This window comes from Macrobrachium rosenbergii, chromosome 39, assembly GCF_040412425.1.
Source record: "Macrobrachium rosenbergii isolate ZJJX-2024 chromosome 39, ASM4041242v1, whole genome shotgun sequence".
Taxonomy (NCBI): Eukaryota; Metazoa; Arthropoda; class Malacostraca; order Decapoda; family Palaemonidae; genus Macrobrachium; species Macrobrachium rosenbergii.
Window position 1 is genome coordinate 5,833,993 of NC_089779.1, and position 8,508 is coordinate 5,842,500.

The 8,508-nt window shown below is 40.4% G+C and overlaps 1 long non-coding RNA gene across 1 annotated transcript; it reads right to left on the minus strand.

The window, feature by feature from the left end:
- Positions 1-563: 563 nt before the first annotated feature.
- LOC136825669 (uncharacterized) lies at positions 564-5,239 on the minus strand. The gene is made up of 3 exons (XR_010849396.1): positions 4,157-5,239; positions 2,353-2,439; positions 564-950 (listed from the first exon to the last, which is right to left on the minus strand). It is a non-coding gene; the product is annotated as an uncharacterized lncRNA (long non-coding RNA).
- Positions 5,240-8,508: the final 3,269 nt, after the last annotated feature.

Consider the following 8,508-nt stretch of genomic DNA (forward strand, 5'->3'; position numbering starts at 1 on the left):
TAGATGATTCAAAAACAGTCTTTGTAATTTAAGACAATATAATTTCAGGTATTACATTCGATTTATCCAGTAATCTACATAAGGTCCAATAATCATGGTCAGCAAACTGAGGGAAAAGTGAAAGAGCTTGAGCCCTGCAATCTCATCCTTCTAAACAAATTAAAGGTACACTTACGAAAGGAGCAGGCTGCCATCAGAAATTAAAAGCTGAAGATGAATGCAGGAATAACAGCAGGCCTAGAGAAACGACAAATTCACAAATAATTTGTATTTTTCCTAACATACAAACCCACAACATAGGAGCGTCCCTAGGCGCGCCCCATAGCCGTCTGCGCACGCGCAGGATACTCCTATCACATGTTATGGTGTTTGTATCGATGTCGGGACAAATTAATATTTCTCGAGAAGTTCGAGTGAATTTAGCACCGCTCCTTTAATTATCCTCTAATGTGGTTCTGAAAACGTTTGCGGGAGAAAATATGAATATAGACGTTCCTAAAGTAAAAAGCTGCCGACAAAACAAATTGATACAAAAAACCATAAGAGGAAAGAGATTTGTGTCCTCTTTCTAAGGATTTTACTTTGGTCAATAAGTAATTTAAATCTGTTGGTTCGAAGCCTGTCTGAAATTAACATGATCTCACAATTACTTTATAAAAAAAGAAACAAAAAGGATCATTTTGAATTATTTCTGAGAAATTTAACTCCAGTTAAAAAACAAATCTGGCAAGTTAATGGAAAAATAGCTTGTTACAAGTTATGCGTGCTAGAAGCACACCAATGGACAGATAGACAACTCGAGAGGCAAGCAGCTGGCCAAATGGAGGAGAAACCATAGTACCTCATTGTTAGTTGACTACTGGAATGGCGGCTTGACTTTCCTCCACCGACGTTTCGTGGCCACCCACCTGCAGGAGAACGACCAGGTAGGTGGCGATGAAGCTACACATCTGCCGAAAGAGAATGTTCTATGTTAAAACCACACACCACTCTCCTTGGAGTCCCTCCCATAGAGGAGTAGAGAGCAGCTTACAGTGTGCCTTCCACTACACGCAACATGTGATAATAATAATTTCCACTCTCAGGTTGTGGCTCCAAGTGTTAGGCTTGCAAGTGTAAGCAAATATTTTAGAATAAGGGTGTTAGGCCTTTGCCCATTTACTCCACCTTGGTTGTGACTCACCACAGTCCACTAACTACTAGAATCTAAATCACTGCTTGTGTCTATATGGGAGAAAATGAGCTGTCTCAGGAAATGGGCCTAAATTGGTCTTTCGCTGGTGGGGAGACGTCCATAACTTATGCACCAGGGCGATCGCACATGCGCGCGCACTCGTGGTTTACATTCGTCATTCCACTGAAATATACTTGGAAAATCAGAACTATAAATGAAGAAAGGGATAAATGAGTTGGAACAGAAGACAGGTTTGAAGGCCTGAATTATAAAGGTGGTTTGGTTCCATAAGACGACATAAAAAGCTCGAATGTTACTAGGTCTAGTTTCTATTTAATTTAACTCGGTAATTTTCAACTGGCGCAGCATTCGTATCACTAGCCTAAAGACAAGTAATCGTTTTTTCCCCTCGGTAAATGAAGATTACTCGAGTTACGTATGAATAAATTTAGTGGAAAATTAGTTGCATTCCTCTTAACCCAAATTCAAAGTTACGGCAGTGACTTCCATTCAGTGGCGTAGTTGGCATTCCATCAGTGGGTTGGGGGTGTGCCTAGGTGGGGCCAATATATGTTTTGGGGGCGCCAAAGAAAACTACACGAAACTAATGTAGGCTGCCATTCAGTAATTAGTAAAATATACTATTCTCGAATGTATATATCCGTGAATGAAGGAAAATAATAGTATTGGTAATTAGTAAACCCTTATTTAAAAATATAGAGCTCAATTTTCATTTAATTTTCAACTTACTATATGCAAATGTACCAAATAATGTAAAGGTTAAAGTTTAGCTACAAAGGGAGTTTCAACGGGGGCCCCATGGGCGGGGGGCAAACATCTTACTGGGAGAGGGGCCCGGGCCCACCCTGGCCACCCACCCAACATCGACGCCACTGCTTCCATTTGGTTTCCAGTCTTCGGGTGTGTTTATATCTTGTCATTGTAGATTTAGAATGAGCACTTACGCGGGAAAGAATGACGTAGAATAAGAGGCTTATTTTTTAAGTGGATTCAGCAGGACACGAGCTGAATGCAAGCCGGGTACTGGGGTTTAAAGGCTTAAATAAATTATGAAAAGGACATAACTTGGTTGTTGTCGATTAAAATCTGATCCAAAACCAACGTCAATTTTCAAAAGAAGTTTGATGTGCATTACTTATCAGTTATGATCAACTTACCGCAACGAGTGTTTGGTGACCCAAAGTGAACCATCCACACACATCGAAGGTCTTCATTCGACTGAGTTTCATCAGATTCAGTGACATCTGTCAATATAAAAACGCTGTGAAAGGAGTGTTGATTATTTCCGGACATCCACATGTAAAACCTATACAGGAACCCTGCAATTAGTGTGTGTTTAGAAGTAGAACTATCACTTGACATATTGGATGAGTATAAGTAAAATTATCTTTTTAAGAAATTAACTACTGCACACAAACGTTTACAGAGCGCACCCGGGTATGACGTCATTCTCGTGCAGCTCAGCCAGTTCCAACATTTTTGTAAATTGTTCACATAAAATAAATTTCAGAAGCGTTTATAAATAGAACAGAGAAAAAAGGCTTACTTCTGAACTAAGATTGCAGGTTTTCCATAACCTCAATTAATACTACGGCGGAATTAAATTTCTTGAGAAGACATAGACTATAGGTCAGGGCATCTAAGAAAAACGACAGTTAATAAACTGTCGATCCATATATATAGGCCTATATATCTATATATATATACAGTATATATATATATATATATATATATATATATATATATATATATATATATATATATATATATATATACATACTAAGAAATCACAAAAGTAAGCGCGTGATTTTGTTTATTAGCTGAAGCCACTGGGAAAATTCAAAATGAAACGCCAGAGTCCCAAGTACTTTCGTGTATTTTACTTTATGCCCCGAAGATGTGCTAAAATACGCGAAAGTACTTGGCACTCCGGCGTTTCATTTTGAACTTTCCCAGTGGCTTCAGCTAATATATATACGTGTGTAAATACTTATAATCTGGGGCAGTCTAGTCTGATTGGTAGCGTGCTCGCTTCACTAGGATAGACCCTGGGTTTGTAATCAGTGAGAGGCAACAGTGATACAGTTGCCTAATGTTAAACCCTAGAGGGCCTCGGACGATCAGCTTTTTTGATACAACAGTTTGTGTGTGTCTGCACAAAATGTTCAGTTGACATGTGACCGCCGTCGTGTATACAATCCCTCTTTTACCACGACACCTCCATTCCATTTCCCACGCCCACTTCCGGCGTCTCTCACGCCCGCATCCTATAGGTCTACCATCAAGTGCCATGTTTAGGTTCTCAGTTCGTTTTGTCGATTTGCCTGTACTTTTCTTAGTAGTACCAAATGATTAGATTCGAGTATGGACCCTAATTAGCTTCGGTGACCCATAAACGGTTGTCTCCAGGACTTCTGTTCCTTCGAGAAACAGGTTAATTAATCAGATCACTTGGCTTCAATGTCTTAACTTATCTGCATGTGCGGCCCCATATCGAACTTTGCTACTCGTGCAAGCACACACACATGCTCAGACACAAAAACAAACGTACTTAATCTACCGTAATCCATTTCATCGTCATGGAAGTGGACGGGTCACTGAAGTAAGTTGTGAGGCTCAGACGATGCATAATTCATAATTTTGCTTCAACATTTTTACATCAATATCGTTTGGAAGCATTCAATATGCACCCGAGATTATCATATTTTTTACTCAACGCTACGAATTGCGCAAACAGACCACCCTAGGCCTATAATACCCTTAGTCCTAATTCTTGTTTTTGTGTAAGATAAGTCACATTTCAGTCAAGTACTCTGTAGTACCTATCAACTCCAAATCTCTTTCCTGGCCACATATTCTCGGAAAAATTAAATCTTTGTTTTGGGTCATTTTAAGAGAGAGAGAGAGAGAGAGAGAGAGAGAGAGAGAGAGAGAGAGAGAGAGAGAGATACATGAACTCACGTGAGACAACGTCGTAGCATCTTGGTTCTGGGTAGCCCACCGCTCAATTTTACGCTCAATTTCTGTAACCTGTAAATAATAATGCTATGTTTCTAATATGATATAACCACATATATTGTAATAATTACATGTAAATTATTAGTAACTTTAAATTATTCGTGACTTTAACGTAGTATTTCTAATTTGCTTTGCTTTGCTCAGTCACGAAAAACTAATTGTAACGACCAACCACGACCGTTACAATGTTTTATATCAAGATTTATTAGAGGCTACTATAACAATGCTGGAAATATTTGCTGACAACATGTCTCGGGATTTCGTGTTTTCTTCTAACCTCGTGTCAACTGTGTGGCACTTTCTCCGAGATGCGGTGTGATTCATCGGCAGATACCGGATTAATAGAGTACATTAATCCTAAACAGGTAGGCCGAGTGGTTGAATACGAGCGCCTACCGTACTCCCCACCAGGAGAAAGCCTACATCTGTTGACTGGTGTCCGGTATATAGGCTGGTTTCAACCGGTCGATTGAAACCCACGTTGTTCTTCCATCAACCATCGTCTGGAAGGTTTTCGGTCGCCCAAAATGTTCGCATAACACTTATGGACAAGGTAGCCTACCACTTAAATACAGAAAAAACGTTAAAGTCACGAATAATTAAATAATGCAATTTCGATCAGAAATTCAAGTAGGACCACACAGGTCAAAAACGGGAGACACTCCTAGCCCGTTCGCTATTCGCTACGGTGCCAATAAAACTTGGTTCTCTCCGCCTCTCTCCAGCTTGAACGACCCCTCCATTGTATTCCTCGCTGTCAAAACCTTTGTGCCGCTACCAAACGCTCCCTCCTCCAGGCACAAACCGAGAAAAGGTGGGAATTATGGGCATGTAGAGGCCATAGACCCGAGCGAGTTCGTGACATACCAGCTACACAGAGAGACTACTTGTCAGTTGGCATTCTGCCAACCCCCTCCCCCCTTCCCATACACAGTCACTTTTGTTGTGTTGAACGGATCTGATCCCACCGTAAGGCCCCTTATTTAAAGACAAGTCTGGCTTGATCTCAAGACGTCTCGTCCAAGGACTAAGGTAAAGTGTGGATTTGGAAGTTGTTTGACACATTCTTTTATTGTATTTCAGTTGCTCTCTATTATTCAATCCCTTCCAACCTCCTTAAGGGCCTAAGTGAACTGGTTTAATATTTTCATGTGTAATGTAAAACATAAGTGTTTATCCAGTTTGCATACCATTTTTTATTTGAATGATTCTCCCTCTCAGCCTTCAGCATTCCCAAATAGCACATTTTATTTGCTGTAGCAATCAAAGTGATAGTGCAGTTCTGTATTGCAGAATAGGTGATAGCGTTGCAGTGTACTAGCCTGCTCCCACATTGCCTCTTCTAGGAGAGCTGTTAATTAGCTCAGTGGTCTGGTTAAACTAAGGTATACTTAACTTCTTCCCTCAACTACCAACTTTGAGAAGAGTCCCTCAAGATTTGAAATCTGAAGGTTACATTATTTATTGTACATACGCTGCAAGATTCTGTTTAATCTTAGTCTTAGAGGTTTTCTCAGAGCATAACTGATTTGTTAGTGGCACCATTTTGCTTCGTTACCTAACGTAACTCCGGTGCCACGGAGCTGGTGATTTAAGCTCCTGTGTGTGTGGTTGTTCTGGTTTGTGTAATTATAACTTATTAAGTGAAACATTGATTTTCCATTAAGATCCAGTTAAATTAACTTTAAATTGACTTCTAGTAATCTGGTTACAAGTGTGGCTCCCCTGGTTAGATACAGAATTATCTCAGGTAAGGGAAAGGTATTACGTGCATGGCCACACCTGTAATAATATATATAAGACTAGTTATAAAGCCAGATTATTACCCAGATAATTCAACCAACGAAGCTACACGGCACATATAAGGATCGACATAAATTGGTAATCAAGCGATCGCCTAAAATCCCTCCACTCACCTGATCCGTATACGCCTGGGTCGATGAACATATGCAGACCAAAAGTGCCTCCATTGCCAAGATATCGGTCACAAATTCCCAGCTTTCTTCAAGCCTGCCACTTAGAAGCCTGTAGCCTTGAATGATGGTGGCCATCATAGAGACGAATAGAGTGCAGATGAGGTATTCACTCATGAAGGAGGTAATGTTCGTGCGCAGTTCTTCCACCTGGAGAGGGAGAGAGAGAAAGGATGAGACTATTTGTCTGAACTAAAAACACACATCAAGACGATGAAAACTACAGTTGTAAGATCAAAGACTGATGCATACACTCAGTGAGGGACAAGGAGAGTATTTGATTCTCTCTTTCTCTTCATCCATTTACCTTATCCAGATGTTCCGTCAGCCTGCACAGTTTCTCGTGGACACTTCGTTGCTCTGAAACGTGGCCCCAAGTCCCAATACCGCCTGAAACAATTGACGGCATCAGTTTCGTCCTGTCATTGCTGACATTCATTTCGTCAACCGCCAAATGCAAAAGAGTGACAAGGATTTTCAGAGACAGTATAAAGATTAAAAGTATTATTAACCCTCCGCATACTATGTTGAGGAAGGAAAATATCGTTAGGATGGCCAGGACTGAGATGCCCTGAATTTCTTTTGTCAGTTTGAACATGAGGTAAAGATGGAAAGAGATCAGCACGGCAGAGAGCAGCTCTGACAAGTTCGTGTGTGCAGACGGCTTGACTCTGTTGTGCCTGTGAGGTTCGCTTGTCATTGCAGCTGTTATGCCGCTGACGAACGTTGCCAGGTCTTTGGACTTCCAGATGCAGAAGAGAACTCTGATTTTGTAGCTGACAATGGAAAAAGCTTCAGTAACAATCAACACGACGATCCCCGTCGTCTGAGCGGTGGAGACGCGCCCTGACAGCGCAGAGACCCTGAGATAGCACCAGGCCAGGCTTATGCTGTTGACCACGAAGGTCCACATGGCTGGGTAGATGTCGAATTTCGGAGTGAGGTGTTTGTCTTTCTTCCACGAATACGGGAAACATCCGTTGACCTGCATGATCCGCAAGAAGACCTCGAGCGTATCCCGGTCGGAAAATAACCTCAAGACCATGATCAGACCTACGCATAAGGCGCTCGATGGACAGTGACCTGATTTGCAACAAGGGCGGCTGCGATCGTTCCTCCGTGAAAGCTAAGGACTGAGGTGCAAATGTATCTCCTCAGCATTTATGAAACGATGTCATCATCATGATTAATAATTCTATAAGACGTCGACGTGGAATGTCATTTACTGTTCACAGTTTCATACTGGCTGCGCGCACGAAATTACCTTTGGTTACCATAATCAATGCGATTAATAACGCAGTGAATTGCAGGTTGCTCGTCCATGCACACGGTAATCTAACAAAGCATTGTACGCTAATAGTCTAATCCATCTCTCAGTTAAGTTTATTAAACCTTATTAAGTTTATCACACTGACAGCGCTACTTGTGAGTATTTTCTTGTCTCTAACATATTTCAATTCGTTCTGGTCCACAGGAATGAAAATTGTCTTCATTAATATTATCGCTTCATTTTAAAACTACGCCTCGACATCATACTGAGATCGATTATTTTTTTTTTACTCTTTATTCCCTCTCTCTGAATCTTTAACTACTTTTCTTTGAACTCACAGATGGTCATAGTAGCTTTTATGGCAAAGGCGTCTGGCATTTATTTATTGGTGGTCACCCTTCCAATTTCTGATTAAACCCAATATTGCTAAACTTGGACTGTTGGCAGACCAATTATTATTATTATTATTATTATTATTATTATTATTATTATATTATTATTATTATTATTATTATTATTATTATTCAAAAGGTGAACCTTATCTGTACGGAATAAGCCCGCAGTGACCACTGACTTGAAATTCAAACTTCCAGAGAATATGCTGTTCAATAGAAAGAAGTAACAGGAGATATAGGGGAAATATAGAAAGAAAAAATAAATTGACAAAACAACAAATAATAGATAAAAATATAAGTAAATTATTAAAAATGCATGAGAATTGCATTAAGGGTATTCATGCCTTGCACCTTCGCTGGAACTTTTGAAGTTCCAGTTGCACATCCTCAAGGAGACTGTTCCAGAGTCCAACGGTGTGGGGAATAAAGGACCTCTAGAACTGAGAAGTTCGACAGCGAGGCATACTTACTGCATATTGGTTTAACGGCAAAACGAAAGGTGTTACTATTGTCAGATGATCTGCACTGACTAATTACCTGCGTCATTATCATCTTAAACAGGTTTAAGTGAACTTCCCCTTCCTGGAGTGAGACGTGAATTAACTTTTCTCTATTCTCTGTCCTGAAGTCCCCATAGGTCTAGATTCAGTGGTTCTC